This window comes from Psittacula echo (assembly GCF_963264785.1).
Source record: "Psittacula echo genome assembly, chromosome: 8".
Lineage (NCBI taxonomy): Eukaryota > Metazoa > Chordata > Aves > Psittaciformes > Psittacidae > Psittacula > Psittacula echo.
Genome location: NC_137744.1, coordinates 3106608 through 3129518, shown reverse-complemented (window position 1 = coordinate 3129518; position 22911 = coordinate 3106608). Strand labels below are relative to the sequence as shown.

Sequence of the window (22911 nt, the reverse complement as noted above, 5' to 3'; positions counted from 1 at the left end):
AGCTGCTGAGGAAGGGAAGCATCACGCACCTCTCGCTGCTATGGCAAAAGAGAAGCCACCGGCACGAGCTTCCCGTGCCTTTAGCGAGCAGAAGGAAGAAGAGGAATCCCAGAGTACGATACTTTCTCTGCTCAGCCCCATAGCCTCTGATTTGGTTCCACAGGAAGTAGCCAGCCACTTCGCAAGGGACATCATTCGCAGGAATTTTGCTATGATCGAGGAAACTATCCAGCAACGTCTGGAAGAGCAGAACATGGCTGAAGCAGTGCATGTGTCAATGGCAGCAAGGAGACCTGCAGAAGTTCAGCACACCAAGTCTCCTGTGCCAACACTAGCACAGGCCCAGAGAGAGACATCAGCACAGGCCAGGCGCCTGCGCACAGACAGGAAGGGACCAGGGCAGGCCTGGGCACAAGGACCAGTACCGAGCTGGAGCCAGCTACCACCACAGGCCCCGAGACAGGACCCACAAAGGGTCTCAGTTGTTGACAGAGCTCTGCAAGTTGTATTCGGGCGCAAAAAGAGGAAAACACCTGAAGAGCATCAAGGAGAGGCCAGCAGAACCTTTGCCTCCCCGCGATTCTACAGGGATGAAGAGGCAGTGCCTGCAGCAGCTCAGGACACCAAGGAGGAGCCAACTACATCCTCGACTCGAGTGGCACCCAGGCCAGGCTGGTGGCACCGTTTGCGCAAGTTCAACAGTGCCAGGGCCTCCCCTACCTGGGAGAGGACTGAAAGCCAGCAGTGGAAAACCCCCATGAAAATGCAGAAGTGGCAGCCGCAAACACAACGTAACCTGCTACCCGTCTATCCCCGCTCCACCAGCCATACTTGGGGAACCGCCAACCCAAACGAAGCATTGCATGACACCAGTGAGAAACACGTCCAAGAGCAACAACTATCCCGCTTCAGAAGGGCGCTGAAGGCTTTGCGCAGGGCTTTCCGCAGATCCTGAATCAGCCCCCAAGTGGAGAGATAGTGCCCCACTGCCAGCTGCAGGCGCGAGGGAGCTGCGCTGAGGACATCGTGCTGCAGCCTGCGCTCGCTGTGGACCCTTTCTCTGAACAATAAACCAGATCCCTTTCCCCGCAGTGCTCGCCTCTGCCTGCTCCAGCTTTTCCCTTGTGTCAGTAGCAGAGAAGCCTGCGGAGCGACCTCTTTCCTTGCAGCACTTCCCAGCTGCTGAGCTTGCAGTCCTGCTGGCTCTTGGCAGCGCATGCTGCCCATGTAGGAAAAGTGCATCCCGATGGGATGAAACAGCGTGTGATGCAGCGGATCCCACGTCAGCTGGCTTTTGAAGCCCGGTGCATACTGCAGCCTGGTGCCCGCAATGAGACGGGTGTAGTAGGGATGGGAGGAATAAGGAGCGAGGCTTGGAGTTGCTAAGGCCAGAGATAAGGGACGAGAGATTGTGATTCTCCTGCTCCTTCTGCATGCACAAGCACTGGAGCAATTCAGTGAGAAGCTGGCAGTGTTTCTAGAAGCAGAATTGTAAATGGGCAGCAGATGGGTGACCCCGCTCAATCCCCCCTGGCCCCATCCTACAGCTTCCGACCAACCAAGCGCAGGGGTTTTGCAGCTGCCCCGAGCTGTGGCCTCGTGTCCCCAGGGCTGCAGCAGAGGAAGGACAGGGAGGTGGGCCTGAAGCTGCAGATGTACTTGTGCAGGAATGCGCACACAGCTCTTGGTTTGTGTTTGGGGTTGGGAAACCACCTTGCACTCCCGGCCACCCTGTGTGGGGCTGGCACGCGGAGCTCCGCAGTGCAACTGGAGCAAGCGGAGAACAACTTGATCTTGCTGGAAACCAGCTCTAAAGACTGTGTCCGGGAAGCTGTAGCATGAGCTCGCGCGTGGCCTTCTCTTCCCTCCCTGCCCTCATGTGCCTGGCTGTTTCCTCGCTCGGGCTCCGTGGCTGTGAAGGCAGAGACAGAATGCATCGACAGAAGGTCCCCAAAGGCAGAAAGGGAAGTCATGGGGAGGGGCCTGGAGCAGCTTCTCTTGACTGACTGCTGTGTCAGTCACTCCTGGAACTGGGCGAGAGAAGCTTCCAGAAGTGCAGGAACCGGGGCCAATACACAGGGGCATGTGCGAGCCCCTGGGGCACTCTCTCCACACCAAACACCCCCATTGGCAGACTGGTGATCTCTCCGTTTCTCTGCTGCCCCACCACCCCCCTTTCTCTCTCTCTCTCTTTTTTGAAAGCTGCTGAGTAACACAAGGCCCACCTCGATTTCTCATGAAGCCACAGAGCTCAGGTGGAGTCTAACTGGGAGAGGGTGACCATTTACAGAATATCTGTTCCATTAAAGCTGGTGTTTATAGAGGGACCTCGGGTGTTATCTCAGCTGAATCCACACAGAGGGGCTTTTGAGGGAGACTCTCATGAAGACATTAGGCAGAAGCGCTTTCCTGTGAGGGTGCTGAGGCGCTGGCACAGGGTGCCCAGAGAAGCTGTGGCTGCCTCATCCGTGGCAGTGTTCAAGGCCAGGTTGGACACAGGGGCTTGGAGCCAGCTGCTCTAGTGGAAGGTGTCCCTGCCCGTTGCCAGGGGCTGGAACTGGATGAGCTTTAAGGTCCCTTCCAGCCCTGGTCTCTTCCACCAGAAGGGATAGAGTATTTTAATTTGTAGAAGTCATTAAGAACTCGCCAACAAAGTTTATGTTGACAAGCAGGTATTCTTCATTGCAGTGCTGGGAGACATAGGGGAGGTCTCCTCCTAACGTGTCCAGTCCGAGCATCAAATAGACCATGATTTTATTGTTGCTTAACATACATATTCATTACATTTCTGGTAAACATCATTCATATTCAGTAGTTTTCCAAGAACCGTTCTGCATAATTCTGGGCCGTTTTTGCATGCGCAGTAGATAAATGCTTATGCCAACTTAATCGGTTCAGTAACACTGCTGACGTAAGTGAATGACTTTATAGATTCATAGAATAGTTAGAGTTGGAAAGGACCTTAAGTGGTCCTTAAGAGATTCAGATTAGACATCAGCCAGAAGTTCTTCCTTGTGAGGGTGCTGAGGCACTGGCACAGGGTGCCCAGGGAAGCTGTGTCTGCCCCATCCCTGGCAGTGTTCAAGGCCAGGTTGGACACAGGGGTTGGAGCAACCTGCTCTAGTGGAAGATGTCCCTGCCCGTGGCAGGGGCTTGGAAGTGGAGGAGCTTTAAGGTTCTTTCCATCCCAAGCCAGGCTGAGATCCGATGATTCATGAATCAATATCTTGTTGAGGAGGGGATGCCCTGGAAGGGAGGATTGAAAGAGAACTCTCAGGCTTTTCCAGAGCACACAGAGCATCTCCCAGTCTGAAACATAGGTAATATTGGACCAAGACCATACAGCCAAAGGGAGGCAGAGCAGCGCTGATGGGCTGCAGGTAAGGGGTGTCCTAGGCAGACATCCACTCTCCGTGCTGCTGTCTTGCTTCCCTCCCAGACTGGTTTTGGAGATGGATGAGCTCTGCCCAGTGGAAAGCTCCCTTCTCCATCGCTCTCTGCAGCCAGCTTGTCTTCACCCATCCTGTGAATTGCAGGGTGCTTTCCAAGTTTCCAGGGCCTTGTTGGAAACCCAGGAGTTACTTGGCCTTTCCTTTATTTCCAGATTCCTGTCCCAAGTGGAAGGAGATGAAGATGCAGTGTGTCAGCCAGAGCACATGAGTCACAGACACCTTGGTAACTCACTGGCATTAGCTGCATTGTGGTTTAAGCCCAGCTGGTAACTCAGCACCACGCAGCCGCTCCCTCACCCCCCCTTCCCAGCCTCCCTCCAGGCAAGATGTGGGGGGAGGAGAATTGAAAGAATTCTCCACGTGTTGACATAAGAACAGTCCCATAACTAAAGTATAATATAGATCCACTACTACTACTACTACCCCATGGATTGAGATAAGAACAGTCCCATGGCTAAAGTGTAATATACAACTACTTCTACTAGTACTAATAATACTAATAATTATGATGACAAGAGAAGAGAGAATATAAAACTAAAAGGGCAAAGGAAAAAACCAATAGCCAGCAGTTACGCACAATAGAGTTGCTCAGCGCCCCCTGCCCTAGCTGCAGCCTGACCCTTTGGGGTGACTCCCCAAGGTTTCCATACTGGGCATGACGTGCTAATGGATGGAATACCCCTTTGGCTAGTTTGGGTAAGGTGTTCTGTCTCTGCTTCCTCCCAGCTTCTTTTGCCCCTACTCGCTGACAGAGCATGAGACTGAAAAGTCCAACACTACACACCGTCTCTCCTGCCCTGAAAGACTCTGATGACAGATGAACCTGACATCACGGACTGAATGAACTCAGTGAGCTTTATAGGGATGGTCCATGGACTAAGGAATGATATTTGTCCGTTTGCGTGTGTGAGGGCCACTGCAGCCCTCGCTTCTGCCAGGCGTGTGGGGCACCAGAGCCCCTGGCTCCAGAGACGCTCAACTCCTTCCTCCTCCTCTCCCTTCCAGGTCCTTTGAAATGTCCCAGCGCAGCAGCAAGGATGCTCTTTCCACCCATTAGAGGTGGGTCTGGGTGTTTCTCACTTGGCTGAGTCAACCCCATCTTCCTCCCAGGTTTAATAGGCTCTCAGTTTCAGTGGATTTCAGCCTCTGGGATGCCTGCAATAAATGGCAATGAAATGAACTCATTTCTGCCTTTTGTTTTGAATAACACACAACCAGGGAGGCCAATTGCACTTTTCTCCCTTTCTTTCTCTTTAAAAGCAGCCCCCAAGTAGAGAAGAGCCTTCAAGAATAGCTGCAGGACTCACCCGACCCTTCCCACTTTTCTCCCTGCTCCCTGGTGCAGATAACTTCAGTGCATGGGGGTTTTTTTGGGAGGGTGTTGGGGAGTGTCAGGTTCTTTCCCCCTGAATCCACAGGCCTATGTGCTGCCTGCCCCCATTAGCACAGGGCAGCATCCCCAGGGGACTGCTGTCCTCCAGATATGAGGCTGGGGGGATGGGGGGGCAGCAGCTGATTTGAGCCTTCTCTTTAACCATGCAAATCCCTCTGGGCAGCCCTGGCCTGTGCTGGGTGCTCTGGCATCATCTCCTGCCAGGAGGGGCTCTGCAGTGGAGGGGAATTGCGGTGCCAGGGGGGGTAGGGTTTGGATGCTGCCTGTGGCTGGGTGGGGAGGGCTCACTCTTTGGGCTCAGCAGGAAACTGAAACCTTATGAACTCTATTGTGGTCCTTGTTTTTTTTCCTGTCTGAAAAGGCAGAGCCACATCCACACCCCAGCGCTGCCTCCCTGCGCACCGAGAGAAGCATTACTGCTGGGCGCCAAAAAGGGCCGACGTGGGCTCAGTCAGCACCTCAGCACCACACAGCCATTTGCTCACCCCTTCATGTTCCTTGCCCACTTCTGATAAGAAAAGTCCGATAAATAAAGTATAAGACTACTACTAACGATAAGGGAAATAACAAGAGGAGAGAATACAAAACTAAAAGGGCAAAGGAAAAAAACGATCAAAACAAGTGATGCACAGTACAACTACTCAGCACCCGCCGACCCATACCCAGCCCGACCCAAGCAGCAGTTAGTCCCTTACAGGTAATTCCCCCCAGTTTCTATACTGGGCATGATGTGCTGTGGTATGGAATATCCCTTTAGCTAATTTGGGTCAGGTGTCCTGTCTCTGCTCCCTCCTGGCTTCTTGGGCCCCTCCTGGCTGGCAGAGCATGAGACTGAAAAGTCCTTGATCAGGATAAGGGCTAATGAGCAGCAACTGTGTGTTATCAGTGTTACCTGTGTTACCAGACTGAAGCCCAAACAAAGCACTGCACCAGATACAAGGAAAGAGAAAAAAATAACTGTTTCAGCTGAACCCAGGAGCCAGAGGTCCAGAGGATGGGGATGGGCTGGAGATGCTTCCTAGAGCTGAACTGTGTCTCATGGAGTGGAAAGCTGAAGGTCCAGGTGGCTGCAGCAGCGGGTGCAGAGGGAGCATCTCTGTGGGTGGTGGTCCCATTGCTGAGGCTGTGGGTTGTGGGGAGTGAAGAAAATGAGCTCTGAGGCCTTGGTGCTTTACAAGCCCTGGGGCAATGAGTTGGGGTGTTGAAGGACAGGGAAGGTATTTGTTCCATTAAAGCTGGTGTTTATGGAGGGACCTCGGGTGTTATCTCAGCTGAATCCACACAGAGAGGTTTTTGAGGGGGATTCAGATCAGACATTAGGCACAAGTTCTTCCCTGTGAGGGTGCTGAGGCCCTTGCACAGGGAGCCCTGAGAACCTGTAGCTGCCCCATCCATGGCAGTGTTCAAGGCCAGGCTGAAAGGAGCTCCGCTCCTATTGCACATGCAAGTACTGGAGCAATGCAGTGAGAAGCTGGCAGTGTATATAGAAGCAGAACTGTAAATGGGCAGGAGGAAACAGGACCTCTTTAAAGCTCTTCTATCGCACTGGCATCCAATGGCACTTTCCCAGCCCTAGGAGGTCTCCCTTAAGCTACACGCATGACCAGGACCAGCAGCTTTCAGCTCAAAGGGAAAGTAACAACTATCAGAAAAGGAGATTTTAGCTGCTCACGGAAATGCAAGTGCAAAGCCAGCGCCCTGCTGCTCGGCTTCTGTTGCCCTTCACAGGAAGAGCTGTACAGTTACAGGCATGCACATCCTTCCCTTGCTTCCCCACTCAGAAAGAGTGGTCCTTGCAGCTCAGCTCAGTCCAACAAACATGCAACTGGCCCACAGCATCGCCTGGATGTCAGAGGAAGTGACCAGCAGATCAGTGACCAGCTGGGTTTCAAGACCTTCTTAAAAAGCTCCAAGTGATGGAGCAACTTTCAACATGAGGAAACCAGCCCAGGCAGGAGCTAAAGGCCTGTGAACAAAAACCACCGCCAGCCTGTCAGTGAGACCAAGCCTATCAATTTCTATTTGAAAGGGTGATTTTCTAGAGAAGACCTGACACTTTCCATCCACCCTTTTATACATCTGTATGTTAATAAAACATGGTGGTGTTTGAAATGAGACTCTCTTTCTATTGGGCATTTCTCATTAAGCAGCGATCTCCACTCTTTCAGGTTAAAGCCATTCCCCCTTGTCCTGTCCCTACATTGCCTTGTAAAAAGCCCCTCTCCAGGTTTCTCAGCCTGTCTCCAGAACCCTCACAGCATCTCTGTGGCCTCCTCTGCACTCACTCCAGCAGCTCCACGTCCCTCTTGTGCTGTTGCCCCAGAGCTGGATCAGGACTGCAGCGGGGTCTCCCCTCAGCACAGCAGAGGGGGAGAATCGCCTCCCTGGACTGCTGCTCACACTCTGGGGATGCAGCCCAGCATAGAGGGGTTCTGGGCTGCAAGTGAATAACGTGCTGTTTAAAAAGGAAGGCCGGTTGTATCTGTTGAAGTCAACTGCAGTGGTGCCTGCAACAGAAAGACTGAAACTGGGAGAGGGTGCTGCCTCTCTAAAAGCTGGACTTTTCACAGTGATGATCCCCTCTGCTCTCTGTGGACGTGGGGCAGACTAGTTCTGTGCACAAGGCTACCTGAGAACTGTGAAATCCTGGGCAGGAAACAGCAATGATGCCTGGAAAGGGAAAGAAATAAGATAGAAGAGTAGAAGAACTGCCTTCTATCATTTTTCATACCCTGCTGAGCTGAACACAGTGTCACCTCTGCAACATCAGCCTCCATAATCTTTATTATTAGAGAAAATACAGGATTGCATCAACGCAGTTGTAAAACACACAACCAGAAATACTTGGCACAGGGAATTCAACACACAGACATTACACACGTCCATGGAGACTGCCATCCCTAAATGCTACTGCATCTCTTCCTCCCTCTGGGCCCTGTACTCCTTCATGCTCCTCTGCAAGCAAGAGCAAAGAGCAAATGTTGACAGCATATACCTGAGCGGCTCATACATCCCATGCCACCACCCTGCTCTGTGCTGTGACTTCTCTGTCCAGCACAGAGGACCCTGAGCAGCTCCAACAGAGCTCCAGGTACCTTCAGAAGTGACTGAGCTTTACATTCACTCCAAGGAACGGGAAGCCAGGCCATGCCGCAGGTCACGCAGAGAAGGTCTGAGATAACTGTAGGTTCTTTATGCCTACAACACAGCTGTCAGCCCCTTCCTCTCACCTCTGAGACCAAGAGACAGAAAAGCCCCCTGAACTCTTCAGGAATAGTCTCACCTCAAAGGCGTTGAGCACATGTTAGCAAACACCGATCAGGTCGTTCAGCCCTTTCTGGACTGGCTCAACAGCAGGAAGGGCCCCTTTGGGAAAGAAGATGGCTCAGTGGTTTCCAAAGGGGTTGGTGGCCCTTTCCCTCACCACTCTGGGCAGTGTGGTTGCTCCCCCGTGATGGGAACAGGCTCTTACACCAGGCACATGCCACACACTTCCCTCCTACCAGCCCACCATCAGCACCCTGAGAGCTGAGCTCAGGCCCAGGCTATGGTGCAGGAAGGGCAGAGACAAATCCTGCAGGTAGCCCCACAGAGAAGGGGTTCCCTTGACAAGAAGAGCCTCAGCACTACTCATTTTTAGGACATTAAAGAGTCAGCAAGCACAAACTAGATACTCGGGGGAACAGCCCCATGAGGAAGGAATGAAATAACGCTGACCTCCTGCGGCAGCAAACAAAGCTGTGGAGCCTAGATGAAGGGCAGTGGACTGAGCTGAAGGGGTTGGTGTGCTGAGAGGAGTGAGTGATGGCCAGAGGCTCAGAGTTGTCAGTGCTGCCTATTAACAGGGAACACAGACCCCTCTGGGAGGCAAGTCAAAAGACAGCACAGACTGATGTGGCCTTTCAAGAGAGCTTTGGTTCACAACCTGATGACCAAAGCTTCCAGACAAGCAAGAAGGAGAAGCAGAAGCAAATTATCTCATTGCAGCTACGTATGCCAGCACACTTTGGGTTGGCTTTCCAAAACTTCTGCTGATTTAGGGGCACATGAAGCACCCATCAATCACCTCTGACAGGATGTAGCAGATCTACCTTACCCCAGCACTACAGTACTGTGCCTGCAGAGAAGAGGGAGAAGAGCGGTTTTCTTTACTGAAATGACTCATGGTGGAAACCTGACATGAGCAGAGGAGATTCCACAAAAGAAGGGCCCTGAACATGAAAACAGTGCACATCCCATACCTCTGGTCTGTATTCGGAAGTTGATCTTGCTTTCAGAGGGCTGAGTGATGCAGTAGCCACAGAACTCCACATCAGGGCTGCAGGAAGGGCGAGAGGAGAAGAGAGCAGTGAAAACCAGGCCAATCCACAGCAAATCTCAGGGAAGTCAGGGGCTTGGGCCACCTCAGACCCGCTGGGGCTCAATGTTTCTGACATGACTGAGGGTCTTATAGGAGGGATATGCTGAAAGGACACTACCCATATAACCTTATTCACACCCTTCCATCTATCTCTGAGCTGCAGCTGGAACTCTGCAGGGGAAAGACCTGGCTGGCATCCTGCTCAAACAGGGGATCCTGGCTGCTTGGAAACCTCCCTCTACACAGACCTGTTGCAGTTCTGCTGGGCAGAGGAGGCAGATAGGTCTAGGGCACCACAAGATGTTTGCAGACTGCACGACATCTGCCTTCACAAGCCGAGGTGGTTGGTTGAACAGTTGTGCACACAGCAGAAAGCACACCCCTCACAAGAAGGCTGCTCTTTTTCTTGTCATGGTGATCTATCAGAGGAATTCACATGATATTTGCAATGCAGCTGTCATTTGAGATGAAGCATTGAACTTCCTGCTGGAATTCTTCTGAGCCTTACCAGTGAGTATTCACAAACCCCCAGTGCCTCCCAGCTCAATAAAATCAGAGTGAAGCCATTTGTATACTTTAATGGGGGCAGCAGGATTATTAATTTCCAGCATCAATTCCTGCATCTTTATGGAAGCATTAAAGATGATCAATTTGCTTAATACTGGCTGTTCCTACCCTCTTTTCTGACAGCACTTGTCCCAGAGGTGACATAGATACTGCCTGACCACCTGTACTTACACAGAGTCGCACATCATTTTACCCAGAGCCACGTAAGACATTCAGAAGTCTGTCACATGTCTGTCGTTCCATTTCCTCTGTAACTAACCATAAGCGCAGTGAGGGTTGGCTGTTCCTTAAGGGATGGGAGCTGGAAGCATGAACTGTAAGCCAGCCAATAGGGCAGAGAACTCACTGGCCAGCCCTGTCGCACAGCATCCAAGCAAGGGAGTAAGGCGGGTGCAAAGGTGGTAGCCGGGGCCAGCCAAGGGTCCAGGTCACCAGGCAGGTTTGTGGGGGTGAAACAGGCCTGAGGCCAGGCCAGGAAGACAATCTGCAGGTCAGCTGAGGGTAATGAGGGTCAGACAAAACCTATGACCACCAAGCAGATGTACAATGTACAACAATGAGCAGAGGCTGATGTCGGGTCAGGAAGTCAGTCCATGGGTCAGCATCCAACAGCCCAGTACAGGCTGAGCTAAAGACCCATATTCATACAACATAGCTCAGGAGAGACTGAAAGCCCTGAGCTGAGCTTAAATGGGGCTCCTGAGCCTGTGGGCAGGGTGTGTGTGGAGGCCCCAGGTGAGGCTGTTCAGACTCATCAAGGCCTATTAGCACTCTCGGGACTAACAGCACAAGGAGAAAGTGAATCCTGCTAAGAGAGGGGGTAGATAAGGACCCTCTGGCACCAGCTCCAATATAAATACTCCAACAGGCATGCACAGAGGTAGTTTTGCCTTTTTCCAGCAGCAACTGAGGTGCAACTTAGTGAGGAGAAGGGCAGAATAGGAGACAGAGGAACCCCCAGCGGTACCAGGCACTGTGGAGACTCCACTTACTTCTTCATGACCATGTATCGGAGAGCATTGCCAAGTGTGTGGTCCTCATCAGGCAATGCAAACGTGACGCAGTTCCCATCTGCCTGGACCTGCCATGAATGGGGAGGGAAGAGATGCTGCAAGGTTCTCTGAACACCAGCCCCAGGGTGAAAAATCAACAGCTGTGCTCAGCTTCAGCACAGGACTTGTATCTCTGGCTGGCCCATTGCTGTGGCTCATGTCTCAAGTGCTGGAGTGTGACCAAGAGCAACTTCACAGAGGAGGGAAGGTGGCAAAATTATCGAGCTCAGAGAAACCTCCCCCTGGTTATCAAAGTGCCTGTGCACCCTTGCTCCTCACAGGAGAGAAGAGGAGCCCAAAGAATGCTGCAGCTTCAGGGCCTATGGTGGAAAAAAAGCTGTGACTGTTCAGGTTGGTGTGATTCCAGGTCCTGCCACCAGACCAGGGCTAGACAGCAATGAGAGGGACAGTCAAAAACTCCCCAGGGACGTGTGCCGGCTGTCAGCAGGGAAAGCTTATCCCACTTCAAAACCAACTATAAGCCCAAATTCACACACCTAGGAGGAGCCTGGAGAAGCTACTGGCGAGCCTCAGGCTGCTGAGCCCACGTGTAATGAACCCACAATGCCAGCAGCCAGCCCCTGGAGTGGGAGACCACTTTCCTCCTATCTGGCTGCCCCGGAGCTCAGCTCTGCCCAGTTCCCAGAGACAGGCGCAGGGAGCACCCGATGCTCCTGTGCCAGCTTTCGCTGTGACTTAGGGAAGTGCCAGCGGGCAGCCCGCAGCAGTTTTCCTGCAGGGCAGTGCCATCTACTGCCTCGTGCTGCTGCAGCGGCTCTGGAGCGGGACTCAGCGGCCTGAAGGAATGGGGTGAAAAGAAAGAAGACGAAGCCGCTGCTGGCAAAGCCACCCAAAGGCCTGACGTTACACAGTGCTGAGCGATCCTGCCAGAGGGGAGGCTGAGAGGGGATCTTAGGCAGAAGCTCTTCCCTGTGAGGGGGCTGAGGCGCTGGCACAGGGTGCCCAGAGAAGCTGTGGCTGCCCCATCCCTGGCAGTGCTCAAGGCCAGGTCGGACACAGGGGCTTGGAGCAAGCTGCTCTAGTGGAAGGTGTCCCTGCCCGTGGCAGGGGTTGGAACTGGAAGAGCTTCAAGGTCCCCTTTCTCTTGGATCTATTCTCACTGTCGCAATTTATCCCAGCGCCGGCAAACTCCTACCCAGCGGGCCCAGCCTGAGTGGCCCAGCTCAGGGGAGCTCTGGCTGCCGCTGCCGCAGAAAAGCAGAGGCCGCCGGCGGACTAGGGCCGACTCCCCTCCCATTCCGTTCTCTCCCGCCCTCCTCACTACAGGTCCCATCAGGCAGCGCGGTGCCATACCGCCGGAAGTGACGCCCGCGTCGGGTCTCCTCGGCGGGCGGTGGGGCCGAGGGAGCGGCTTCTGCTGCTGCCGGTGGCGGGGCCGGGACCGGGACCTGCGAGGGGGAACGGGGGCTCGCGGCAGAGCTGGCTGGTGGTCTCGCAGCGTGCGGCTCTGTCTCGGCTTTCTCTGGCTGCGACCGGCCGCGGCGGGGCCGGCACTGACTGAGGGGCTGGCTCCGGGAGGGCGGGAGTCGTGGAGGTGGGAGGGTGGCTGGAGGCTCCCCGGGCCGGGCCGGCGGTGGGAGGCCTTGTTCGGTATCAGCGGGGCTTGGGGAGCTCGGAGAGCGGCTGCTGGCGTGCGGGGAAAGGAGTGGGGGGTGGTAAAGGCCGTCGTTTCTGCGCTCACTGCAGTTGGCCCTGGAGCGGCGTGTGGCGGAGCTTGGGGCATGGTTTGAACGACCGGACCGCGGTAACTGCCTGCGGTTATCCCCGGGGGTATCAGCGTGCTGGGGCGCACCTGCTGCTTCCCTGGAGGGTCGTTTGTACAGCGGTTTCTCTTTCCCTGCCCCTCTCCAAAACATGGTGCACTGCCCTCCGGAACGGGCGAGGGGCTTGGAATACAAATCGAATTGGTGCTGCAATTTTTCCCGAAAGGATGAAGTGAGGTACCTGCACTGAGCAATGCGGGCAGGGAGGATGCTAAACTTTAATTTGGTACGTGAATGAGGGCTGGAGCAGCTCTGCTCTGGAGCCAGGCTGAGAGAGCTGGGCTGGTTCAGCTTGGAGCAGGCTTCTTAAGGGGAGACTTAAGAGCAGCTCCAGTGTCTAAAGGGGCTACAAGAAGCCTGGAGAGGGGCTTTGGAGAAGGGCCTGTATGGACAGGCCAAGAGGAAATGGCTTTAACCTGCCAGAGCAGAGATTCTGATGAGCTCTTAGGCAGAAGCTCTTCCCTGTGAGGGTGCTGAGGCGCTGGCCCAGGGTGCCCAGAGAAGCTGTGGCTGCCTCATCCCTGGCAGTGTTCAAGGCCAGGTTGGATGGGGCTTGGAGCAAGCTGCTCTAGTGGAAAGTGTCCCTGCCTGTGGCAGGGCCCTGGAACCAGATGGGCTTTCAAGTCCCTTCAATCCAAACCAGTCTGGGATTCTAGGATTAGTTACACACCAATGATTAATGGTTGGACCAGATGACCCTTGAGGTCCCTTCCAACCTGGTGTTCTGTGATACTTGTCTACTTTTAAGCATGTATTTTTTTTAAAAGAGGGCCTAACCCATTGCTACCAGAAGCAGCAACAGAGAATTTGCTCTTGGTTTCAGAGGAGGTGAGGCACAGCATGCCCAACCTGGCCAGGACCAGCATCCACTTCTTGGAGTCCATAAGGAGTAGTTGGAGCTTGGAGTCGGATCTGCAGGTGCCAAGCAGCCAAATTCCCAGAACCCAGCAGTGGTCAGCAGGTCCGTGTGAAGGTCCTCTATGTGCACCCCTGCAGCTGATTCCCTTCTGTCTGTCTAACAACTCTAAGGACACCTTAAGAGGCTTGGTATCCTGAGTTGTTCTTACACTACCTGTGCCATCTGCGTTACTCTTCCTTTTGTTGCTCCAGCTTGGAGCTATCGCTGTGTTGTTCCGCAGCAGCAGCAGCAGCTTGGGGAGACTAGAACTAGTTATAGAGACTTTAGAAGTGGCTTTTCAAACTCAACCTCATGTTCTCTCAACTGTCTGAAACTCAACTGGTTTTTGGTTTGAATTCTTTTTTTTCTTTTTTTACTTCTGTATAGAATGTGTTCCTGCTCCTTTTTATTGTTTGTTCTAGAAAACAAAGCAGGGTTTTATAACTATAGTAACATCTCAAGCTGTTGTGGTCAGTGTGTGTCATTGTTCACAAATGAAGGAACAGTACACAGTATTTGAGTTTGTGAACAGGCAGTTGCAGGGAGAGGGGCTGCTATTTAAAGCCTGCCGTTCAGCAGCATCTTAACTCAGATGAAAAGTTAAATACCAGTTAAAAGTGTGCTTTTTAACAATAACCCTCCCTGCTTGATCTGACTTGAAGTGTTCCCTTTTCCAGCCAGCTCCCACCTGCCCTGGGTTTTGTGGCAGAGTTTTCTACTGTCTCTTTGGTTATGAAGGATTCTGTTCCAGTGTCCTTTTCCTCAGCAAGTTTTGGATGCTCTGAATGCATCTTAGTACAGGAAATATGCACTGATAGCAGTATTCTCCCTGCCATCAATGTGATTTTGACAGTGCAGTTTAATAAAATGTTATGGTGCTGGAATAGATTTGCTTTATTCAAACTGAGCCTGACTGTGACTGGTTTTGTGCTAGGAATGAGCAGCCTGCAGGAGTTGTCTTCTTCACCTCTACCACTCTGCACAGGTAAACAGGGCTCAGAGGAAGTCTCATGTGCTGCAAGTGCTGATATTTGCCTTTAATCTTCTTGGATTTCATCAGGATGAGGTGGGGGGTAGCAAAGGAAAACTCCATTCACAGCCCTCGTTTCATGGCTTTTCTAGAATAACATCCACAAGTTGCCCAAGCACAACAAAATAGAGGAAAAACCACTGGCAAAGAGGAAGCTTCGCAGCAGCTCATTCTCAGAGCACAAACCCCTTTTTGCCACACGTGAGTGTGTCACAACCAACTCTACATCAATAAGCTTCTCTCTACCCCCGCATAAAGCTTTGCAGGTTTACAGCACTGCCCTGTTCAAGCTTTTTCTTTATGGAGAAGGTTCTTTTCCAGAACCTGGTTTTGTGGTAAAGCTGGAACCTGGGTCATAGAGAACTTATTTATTTACCTTCCCCCTGTGCAGAACAAAGAGCAGCAGATCCCAGAAGTTTGATCTTGCTATTGAGTTGTCTTAGCTTTGGGCTATAGCCCCCATAAAGAGCACACCAGCATTTCCCTGCAGGCTCCTGAGTCGAGACAGCTCCTGCTATTTAATGGCTACTGAACATCTATTTAAGGCTAGATAAAGAACAAAATCTCTCTGGAAGAGTGCAGTGTTTAACTAATTTAAGGTTGTCTCTCAGCTGTAGTGCATCAGGCTGTGACACTGCTACGGTGAAGAACCAAGGAGCTGATGTCTACAGCAATACTGACCCCATTACATATTTCTAGACAGGTGAGAGGCTTAAGAGAAGAGGCAGAAAGGTGACCAGGGCCTCATTCTGCTTGCATTCATGGGCACTTAAAATAGAAATCCCATATGCCCAGCACCTGGAGGGCTGTCCCACTTCAGGATGGGGCCATGGCCACAGATGAGGGACATTAAGCACAAACCCAAACTCTGTAAGAGATTAGTGTGTCATTAGAGCAATGGTTAAGTTTTGATGGTTAAACTTTATACTTCCATTTTTCTAAGCTGTTCTCACACCAAGTGAGTTCCTTCAGGTATTTATATTGTGTCTACCCCCCTAACCTGCCACATCTGTGTCTCAGTAGGCTCCTAGTCCCTTGCCAGGCTGCTTGGCGTGAGGCAGCACTGCATCACCTGCAGCCCCAGCTGCAGCCACTGGTGGAAGGACAATGACCTTTAAGGTGAGTGGAGCTTGCAATTGGCCCAGTACAAAGAGGGCAACACTTTTTTGGAAGGGGGGTTGGTGTTAAAGGGGAGGATGCTCCACTCAGACCCTGCCTCTCCCCTTGGCTGTGGCCAGCTGGGCACTCTCATTTCTGTTTTAACCTCCCCTTCTCCCCGTGCCCAGCAGGTTCTCTATTCCCATGCACGTAGTTCCTCAGTGCAGTGCCAGGTTCTTGCAGGGTCATATCACATGTCACGTTCTGCATGCAGTAACTGAGCTAAAAGCAACTGGAAGTTGGGCACACGAGTAGGACATGTGAAAAGGAACAGCCCTGTCCCCTCCCTGGAAGTAGCACATTTCTTGGGTATCCCTTAGCAGCAATGGATGCACCACCGGGCAACAGCAACGTTCAGGGTAAGCATTCACTCAGAGATGTCTTCAGAAAGACACTGAAGGGTGAAGCTTTGGCTCTCCAGGCTCATCGTTCACTTGCTTGCAGGCAGGATGAGCTGGCGTAGATGAGCGCTGCCCACCCACCATGTTACCATCACCCATGTCCCCCTCTTAATTTGACTGCTCCAAGGAGCAGTTTCTGTCAGTCAGGCCGCTCCGGCCACGTTAATCCTTCCAGGCTGCTGGAAGGAAACTCTAAGACCATGTTCTCTCTTCATCTCAGAAGAGCTACAAGCCAGACCAGGGCAGGTTCCTGCTCGTGGTTAACTCCTCTCACAAGTACATTAAAAGCTTTCCTGGCTCTTGTGTTGCACCTTCTGAGGGGCCGGGAGAACCCAACCAACAACAGATAAAGCAGCACCAACCTGCTCACAGCAGCTGCCAGAAAGCGTTTGCTCGCCTGCTGCTTGGGGCCAGCAGCTTCTTGTGGTTGGGGAGAGGTGAGAGGGGCAGGTGACCATCAGCAGATGTGAAGCTGATGAGCGTGAGCCCTTCTCTCTTCCCCCTCCCACGCTGCTGCAGCCCCTGAGTGTCTCCCACCTCCTTTCAGAGGTTACCAGGAGCGGTCTCACGGTGCTGTCAGCTCCCTCAGCACCGAGGGGCACATCCCCTCAGGGCCCACTGGCATGTCCTCTGCTGATCCTGACCTGATCCCGTCCTACTGAGGGAGCTCTCCATGCTGTGGGTGCTCTCTGAAGGCCAGTCTCGCTGGTAAAAGCCGAGGTGAAGACATGGGGTGCCTTGACCACGTCCTTTGTCTCCAGGTCTCCCCCCCATTCAGCACTAGTTTCAAAGGATGATATTCAGGCACCTGGGATGGACGGATGGATGAATGGGGAGGAATAAACAATGACAAGCAGCAAGGCCATGAGAGAACCAGGGTGACACTTGAGGTCTCAGATACAAAGCTACAGTTCTCCAGAGAGGGAGATTGCTTTGAGATGCAGCCAGAGAGGGCCTGATCTCCACCAGCACTGAGCCATTTGCAGCCACAAGGAAAGCCACACTGACTTTTAAGAGCTCCAAAGAGCAAAGAAGGGCCAGGGCAGGGCAAGCCCTGCAAGGAGCTGCTCAGGGAAGGAAGTGACAGAGCAGAGGCAGCTGGTATGGCTGCAGCCTGGGTTAAACACACAGGTGGGAGCCGGGGGGGTGGGCAGAGAAGTGGAGAAGAGAAGGTGGAAGCAGGAGGGACCAGGGAGTGCTGTGGAGAACATGGGGCAGCCTCGGCTCCTCTCACCTCTTCCATCCAGATTAAGTCCTGCAGGCTCCTCCCTGCTCCGTGCGCAGGGAGGCGAGAGCCCGGCTGCAGCCCTGCGGCTCCCTGAGAGCACTTCCCGGCCTCAGCTGCGCGAGAGCTGCTCCTCCCCAGGCTGAACTACAGCCCCAAGTGCAGCATTGCGAGAGCATGATGCCACCCACGCTGCTATCTGGAGCGCGGCTTGGCCCAGCACCCTGTCCAGCAGGATCTCAGCAGGGTCCAGTTCCCCTGGGAATTTCACCACTTCCCTGGGGAGATGAATTAATGGCTGATAGTTCTCATGGTGAAACACGTTCCTCTTGTGTCCAGCTGGGACCTCCCCAGCAGTAACCTGTGCCCATCAGCCCTCTCCATCACGGCATGTGCCAAGAGCAGCTGTGGTCAGGAGATGCCCAAGGCTCTCACCCTTCCATAGCATGCAGGGTACATAGTGCCTGGCTTTCCCTGAAAGCCAGAGGGAAACAAAACTCCATGTGTGCCCTCCCTGCATTTTTAAAGATGCCTGAAAATCCTGGTGCTGCTGAGGGAGATGCAGCCCTTTAAACTGGAATTACGTGGCTCAGCTGCCTTCCACACGTGCATCCCACCCTTCTGAGCAAGTGGCATTATGTGCCAGGAACTCCACTGCACAGAAAGCCCCATCTGCTTGTGCTACAATGGGGACATTTCAGAACAACACAGGAACTGTTGCCCCGGGATTGTGAACTCAAGCAAACTGCATTACTCAGCAATTACTCACATACTTACAAGAATACAGACAACTTCTCAGGACAAAGGATCTTCATATATTCTTTTAATGACAAGGCTTGGGGTAGTGAACCCGGGACTCATGATTAAAATCCATGTAATATTCTCTGTTACCCTGTAACTAAGGGGAGTCTGTGGCAGCAAGCTCCCATTGATTTGCCTTCAGCATCTTTCTTTTCCTTTGGGTGACTCTGTATTCCCAGGAAGTCTCAAGGAGAAGCTGAAACCAGCTCATCCTTCAAATTCGAGAGGGACTTTCCAGGCAAACTAATGCATTCCTGTTGCTCCAAATCCTTTCCAGCCAAGGCTCAGCATGTGTAGCTGCTGGAGGGGGAGCCGTGGGGGTGCAGCATCAGCAACAAAGACATCCTCTCTGCTTGGAGGCACAAGGATGCTCTGCAAGGCTCCTGCTCGAGACAGCTCCCACAGTCACAGCAGGAGGTGGGAGGTCCAGTGCCTGGTTCTGGTGGATCAGGATGCCTTGATGGGTGCATACATGACCTCTGGTGTCACCCTCAGCTGCGGCTGGTCAACGCTGCCTCCAATTCGGATGCAAATGCTCACCACATCCTCCACCTCCATGCTTTCCATGTGAGACTCCTCCACATGCAAGGCCTAGAGAAGTACAAAGAAAACACCAAAGGTGGGACTTCTCCAGAGGTCGTATTGGGATCAGGAGGGGTCCAGAGCTGCTGACCGTCTGCATGCAACAAAGAGCTGGCAGAGGCAGCAGCTGCGTAAAGCCCAGATGGCTTTACCCACCATAGTGGTGGGGGAACATTGGTGCCAGCACCCCATGGATGCAAAACCGGCTCAGCCCATCAGGTACACCCAGCCTGGAGGGAGTGCTTCACACGAATTCATGAGGCCAGGAAGCAGAGAGGGATGAGCTCTTAGGCAGAAGCTCTTCCCTGTGAGGGTTCTGAGGCGCTGGCACAGGGTGCCCAGAGAAGCTGTGGCCGCCCCATCCCTGGCAGTGTTCAAGGCCAGGTTGGACACAGGGGCTTGGAGCAAGCTGCTCTAGTGGAAGGGGTCCCTGCCCATGGCAGGGGTTGGAGCTGAAGGAGCTTGAAGGTCCCTTCCAACACAAACCACCCTGTGGTTCGATGCTTTATAGGGGACCCAAGCTCTGGCAGCAAAGGGGTCTGCCTCTTCAGGGCTTGCAGGGAGCTGGCTGTGAACCATAGCAGTGCCCCAGAGAGGGCTGAGAGACAAGCTCTGATCATTCAACACTCTCAGTGTTATCTGTCCCCTGGCACTGCACTGCACCATTCCACAGCCAGGTTTGCCCCTCTGGCCACCTACACGTGAAGGAGCTCTCAGTCCTTGTGCTCCAACAGGAAGTGGGAAGGCAAAAGCAAACCCCGCTCCTGCTCTTCATCTACCAGTGGATGGAGCAGCCGCTGCCACCATGACCCTGCTGGGACTGAAGCCAGGGCAGGTCCCTAAGGGCAAACCTCATGGGAATGGCAGTCTTGGGGTCACCACTGAGCTGTCGCTGTCACCCAGCCAAGGAGCCCCACCAGCGTCACCCCTCCGCTGGGCTGCTCCCGGCAGCACAGCCCATCCCATGGGATCCCTGGCCCAGCCCAGACTCACCAAGGAGCAGCAGGATGGAGCTGAGGCTCCATCAGTGCCGGCCGGACGACAGCATCTCTGGGTCACAGCAGAGGAGCTGAAGCTCGGGCTGATGGTCACCACACCTCTGCTTGGTGCCAGGGCTGTCAGCTCAGCCAGGGAGGAAGCTGGCAACTCTTCCTCGGGCCCTGGTGCAGCGCAGGGGTTCGTTGTGGGCCCAGCTTTTCTTCCTGCCTCAGCTCAGGGGCTGCTACAACTGCTGGTGGTGGGACCTGGGGAAGAGGGGGAGGGTCTGTGACCCTTCTGTGATCTTATTTTAGAGCCTCGAGTGACACCAGGGCAGGAGGTGAGAGCACCAGGGCTCAGCGCTGCTAAAGCAGCATCACCCATCAGCAGCAGGGGAAGCCTCCCCCCGGCTCTGAGATGGGGACCTTGAGCACCTGCAGCCAAGGCAGGACAAGGCTCATTGGAAAGTGGAAGATGAAGGATTTAAGCATTCCTCCAGCTCCAGCAGGGCTTCAGAAGCCCTAAGAGAACTGTGATGAGGATTTGCAAAGCACCAAGAGTAACAAACAGGGAGTAAAAGTGCATAAATGGTAAAATGCAACTATATAAGCAATGCCCATGACACCGTGAATCACCAACCTTCATAGCAGAGCCCATCACCTACAGGCGAACACAACATGTCCCAGCTCTCACCCCTTCCTTCCTGCCCATGAGCATGGCCAGGGCCATCACTGTCAGCCCAATTACTGCTGCCTCCACTCACGTCGCCTGCACTTGGCTGGATGATGTGTCCTGTCTGGGTTTGCACCTGAAGGTGACGCTGTCTGTGAGCAGCAGAAGGGACCTGTTCTCAGGGAAGAGCTTTGCATGGCCAAAACCAATCCATCTTTCCTCCAGCTCAGGGAAACCACCCACTTCTCTAATACCTAAAGGCAAACAGCCAGTGAGGTGCTTGCTTTCATGAAAGCACAGCACAAGAGAACTCTTCCCAGCAGGAAATGCCTCCCTTCCCATGCCCAGGAATAGCCCCCAAACCCCAGGGCACAGGTGCTGCAGAGAGGCCTCTTTGAACACCCACCCTCTTCTCAGCACCCTTTGGTCCCCAGCCCTGCGCTCAGACCCTCCTGGGCTTACTGGGGAGGAGTGGGATGGAGCAAGCGGCCATCCCCGTGGGAAGTGCCCACATCTCCTGGCCCAGGGCACAGTCACAAGGGTGGAAGCTGCTCTGCAGGGCCCGGGAAGGAGCTGGGAGCCAGCACCAGGCATCTTCCTCTCTCAGGATGCAGGATGCAGCTCAGGGTGGGCAGAACAACCCCTGGGCACCTCCATGGCTCCATAGGATTTTCCCTGCTCAGGGAAAGCTGAAGGTCTCAAAAAACACCCAGTTTTGGGGAAGGACAAACTGGAAAGAGTGAAGTCCCTTCCTTTTCCTTTGAGCCTGGAAACAGCCAGCAATCAAAGCTAACAATGGTACCTTTTCCTATGAGGATCACGTAAATGGGACAGGCAGCAGGCTCCTGCTGGCTTCCTCCTCAAAAATCCCCCACCCCATCAGAGAGCCCAGTGAGCTCTCACTGCTCACAAAGACACCCCTTCCCAACCCCCTCACCTCCCATTCCTTTTGTGCACAGCCCCCTGTGCTTCTCTTCCCCACGGAAAGCCTTCAGTGGGACCCAAGAGCTAACGGGGAGGACTGAGGTGGGGGATGCACCAGCGCAGCCCTGTGACCCGCAGGGGAGCTGGGGGCTCTGGGGCACACTGTGGGGGAACAGGAAGCTCTGAGGTGTACTGGGGGCAAATGGGGTTCCTGATGTTACCAGCACGTAAATGGGGGGCTCTGGTTTCACCACATCGAGCACTCTGGGAGCACCGAGCGCTGAATGAGGGGCTGGCTGCACAGCCAAGAGGGAGGGGTCCCAAGGGCATCCGGAGGAGACAAAACACCAGTGCTGGGGCTGAACTGGATGGGCTTTAAGGTCCCTTCCTCCCAAACCAGGCTGGGATTCAAAGGGGCACCGCTAATCCCAAACCCACGTCAGGAGGACAATTTCGTGCCTCTTCTGCCACCTTGTGGCCGATGCAAGAACGAACGATGAGAATGCAACCGAGCTGCCGTGGTTACTGCTCCTCACGTTTATTCCACGTTGATGGGCAATACAGACTTAGTTTCAAGCTCCTAATTGCTTGAAATGGGTATTTTGTTAAGATGATCACTTTATAAATAATTTATCTAGAGACTTGGTGCTTAGCTTTGGAAAAGGCCTTAAACACATCCATTGGATCACCAGGGAAGGGGAAGGAGAAGGAAGCAGTTCATCATTTATTGGCTGAAAGAACTCGATTACAAAACCTGATCCGGTAGCATTAGAGCAGAGAGGGCCTGTTCCCTGACACGCACAGCAAGTGCCCGGCTCACCAGGCACTGACTGCCAAAAAGCCCTGGGCCTCCAGAAAAAGCTGCACAGGGAGAATTTAGCCCTCATGGGAAGTAGGGGGAGATGGAGCTCAGGATTTAAACAAAGCCCTCTCCACTCCATGGTTTAGTGCTGGAGTGGCTACATTAGAGTAACACCGATGAGGAAATGTGTTCTTCTACATTCACCATAAGCAATTGCCCCCAGAGAGGTTACTCCGGCCCCCCAAGGAGTGTGGCCTGGGCTCGGCTCTTAAGAGGAGGCTGACGTCTGAAGAGCACAGCCCTCGGCAGCAGCAGGGTGAGCAATGACAGCCACCACGTTCCCTGGCAGGAAGGCACCTATGTCACCATGACCCGTCACCAACACACTTGTGCCAGCCCCAGACCTGCCCGCTCCAGCTCAGGGCAGCGGCAGGTAAAGCTGATGTCCACAGTATTCCCCTCATATCCTGGAGGCACACGGAGGCAAAAAGAGCTCAGGAACCCTCGGTACCACCAAATAACTTGTGAGAGGACCCCACCACTCCAGGCTTTCCAATAGAGATCCTTTGGTTCAGAACACAGAGATGGTTTGCTGTCACCACCACACTCCCAGCCATGGATTCACCCAGCAGCACAGGGGAAAGCCACCCCCGGAGCACCAGAGTGGGACCGTGTATGGAACCACTGGGTTTGCTGCTACTTCCACACCATCAATGAAGATGTGTGAAACGCCCCAGCTGCATTGCGCTGGTGTAACTGGCACCCAAGGAGAACCTGGCAAAGAAAGTAACAGACTGGATGCTGCAGGCTGCTCAGGGAATTCACTGCCTCA

General features: G+C 53.5%; 1 pseudogene across 1 annotated transcript; it reads right to left on the bottom strand.

The window, feature by feature from the left end:
* Positions 1-7752: 7752 nt before the first annotated feature.
* On the bottom strand, positions 7753-12136 carry LOC308224707 (DNA-directed RNA polymerases I and III subunit RPAC2-like; annotated as a pseudogene). Its single transcript has 5 exons — positions 11981-12136; positions 10765-10853; positions 9087-9163; positions 8129-8211; positions 7753-7800 (listed from the first exon to the last, which is right to left on the bottom strand). The product of its transcript is annotated as a DNA-directed RNA polymerases I and III subunit RPAC2-like (transcript).
* Positions 12137-22911: the final 10775 nt, after the last annotated feature.